Here is a 2,803-nt window from a genome sequence, read left to right on the forward strand (position 1 = left end):
TTTTACAATAGAAGGCGTCTCACTTGTTGCCATTAAATATAGAATCCACCTTTTCACTTTTTGCAAAATGGCTATATTTAAAACAAAATCTCACATTTTGGTTTGTTTTTCTTATATGTTGAGTGCTATTACCAGGAGAAATTCAAATAAATATTCAATTTCATTATGAGTTTGATTATTTGATTATGTACAATACTTTTTTCTTTTATAAAGACTTAAAAAAATGTTTTTTTATGTTTATCTTTGAGAGAAAGAAAAAGCACGAGCAGGGGAGGGGTAGAGAGCAAGGCAGACAGAGAATCTGAAGCAGGCTCCAGGCTCTGAGCTATCAGCACAGAGCTCGACCCGGGGCTTGAACTCATGAGCAGTGAGATCATGACCCGAGCCGAAGTTGGACACTCAACCAACTGAGCTACCCAGGTGCCCTAAGACTTTTTAAAATAAAACTATTAAATCAATAATTTATTCTACTTGGAAAAAGTGACTCTAAGAATAAAGGTATTCATTTAAGGTATAAGGGCCCTGCTCCCCAGATGTAACAAATACACTGTTCAAGCTTTTGGGAGTTCACTTGCTTCATGGAAGCTTAGTTGAATCTGATCCTGAACCCTGGTAAACAGCTGGCAGGCAACCCAGATAGACTTTGCAACTCTAGCCCAAGCCCAGTGGGATCTGAAGTGGTTCCAGAAAGCTAATTTAGGGTGCTCGACAGGGTTTCTTTCTCCATGCAAAGCTGAATGAACTAGACATTACCTCCATACTCCCAATTTTTATTAGTATGCTAGTCTGCTAAGACTGCCCTACCAAAGTATGCTAGACTGGGTGGCTTTAACAACAGAAATTAATTTTCTCACAGTTTCTAGAGGCTGGAAGTCCCAGATCAAGGTTCCTCAGGGTGGTTTCCTGGTAAGATTGCTTCTTCCTGGCTTTTGGAGGGGTGTCTTCTCATTGTGTGCCTTTCCTTGGTGTGCAGACTCGTGGAGCTCTCTGGTGTCTCTTCTTTTAAGGACACTAATCCTGTGGGATCATGGCCCCACTCATATGACTTCCCTTAATCTCAATTATTTCCTTAATCCAGATACAGCCATACAGGGGGTTAAGGTTTAACATACGAATTTGGAGGACACACATACATTTAGTCCATACCAGTCCATTCTTTTTAGTTATATCACTTATCTCAAATTCACCTACTCCTCTGCAGTTACCCTAGTCCATATTACCATAGGCTTCACCTGACCTATTGTAACTGCTGCCTAACTAGACTTCTTGAATTAGTTCTGTGGTCCTTTATATGACCCCATATTCTACACTTCAATTGTAGTGAGCTTGAAAACCAAAAAATTGAGCATATCAATGCTTGAAATATATCAGTAACTTCTTCTTTTCTTAGATTAAAATGACCCAAATTCTTAATCATTCTTCCTAGTAAGGCCCCTGTGATCTGGCCCCCATCAATTTCTCCAGCCTCAAATTGCACTCTTTCTCCCAACTTTCTGGAATTTGCCCACAATGACTTTCTTTTTGTTTTCTCAGCCAGTTTCTCCTTAATAACTACTGGTTTTTCAGATGCTGACTCCATCACTACTTTTGGAAGAAAGCCTTCCCTCATGTATTCTTGTCTAGTACCCTTCCTCATCCTACCATATACTTTTCCTTCATAGAACCTGCCACGGTATCATTTTGACTTTGAATTGCACAAGATGGCAAGTCCATTGGAGCATCTGTTAGGTGTCAGGCACAATTGTTAAGTGCTGTAGATGCAGTGCTCCACTAAACATCCCTGCTTTTATTGCATGCTTACATTCTAGGGGAAAAATAAATATAAGAATATTCCAGATGGAGTATCAGTATGTTAGGATGCTGTATTCATTTACTAGTGCTACCATAACAAAGTACCACAGACTGGGTGGCTTACACAATTTGCTCAGAATTCTGGAGGCTAGAAGTCAGAGATCCAGGAGTTGGCAGGGTCGGTTTCTTCTGAGAATGTCTTTGGTTTGCAGATAGCCAGCCACCTTCTCCCTGTGACATCACATGGTCTTCCCTCTACGCACAGCTGTGTTCTAGTCTCTTCTTATGTGGACACCAATCTTACTGGATCAGGACCACCCTAATGACCTTATCTTGCGGGAACACAGCACAGCAGATGAGTAATGGAAGCAGGAAAGTTTGTTAAAGCGGAAACTGTATGATGAGATACGAGAGCCGGCGAGGTAGAGAGCTATGTGCCCTGAGGGTTGGGTTTCTGTTTTATTGACAGTTCTTAACTAGGGGGTGGAATCGTTGTTACTTTGGGTGAGAAGCAGAGTTTCTCACTTTTTCTATTTTGGTCATGGGTTTCCTGTCACAGCATCCTCCATCTTGGGTCTGTCTGGTTTGATCTGGTTTCTTGTGGAGTGCTGCCAGGACAGGCCTCTGACTTTCCCTGATAGCTGGTCAGGACTTCTTTGTTGCTGGCCTCCAGGTATCCTGTTAGAACCTAACTGCCTATTCTAACACTGTCTCCAGTACAGTCCCAATATGAGGTACTGGGGGTTAGGAGTTCAACGTATAAATTTTATGGAAACTTGATCCAGACCAGAATAGATTCTATATATTGCTGTGATAACAAATTAACCCCCAAAGTTCTGTGGTTTAACACAACAAAGCTTATTCCTCACCCACGCAAAATTGTGAGTCAGGCAACTTCCCAGGGTAGCTGATGAGGAGATTCAGGCTGATTCTCTAAGATTGCTGCAGCTGGGGGGGGGGGGGGCGGGGGTGTGGTAAACCAAAAAACTTTGAGGATTAATTATTGACTGTT

This window comes from Herpailurus yagouaroundi, unplaced genomic scaffold (assembly GCF_014898765.1).
Source record: "Herpailurus yagouaroundi ecotype Mexico unplaced genomic scaffold, PumYag 163, whole genome shotgun sequence".
In the NCBI taxonomy this organism is placed as follows: domain Eukaryota; kingdom Metazoa; phylum Chordata; class Mammalia; order Carnivora; family Felidae; genus Herpailurus; species Herpailurus yagouaroundi.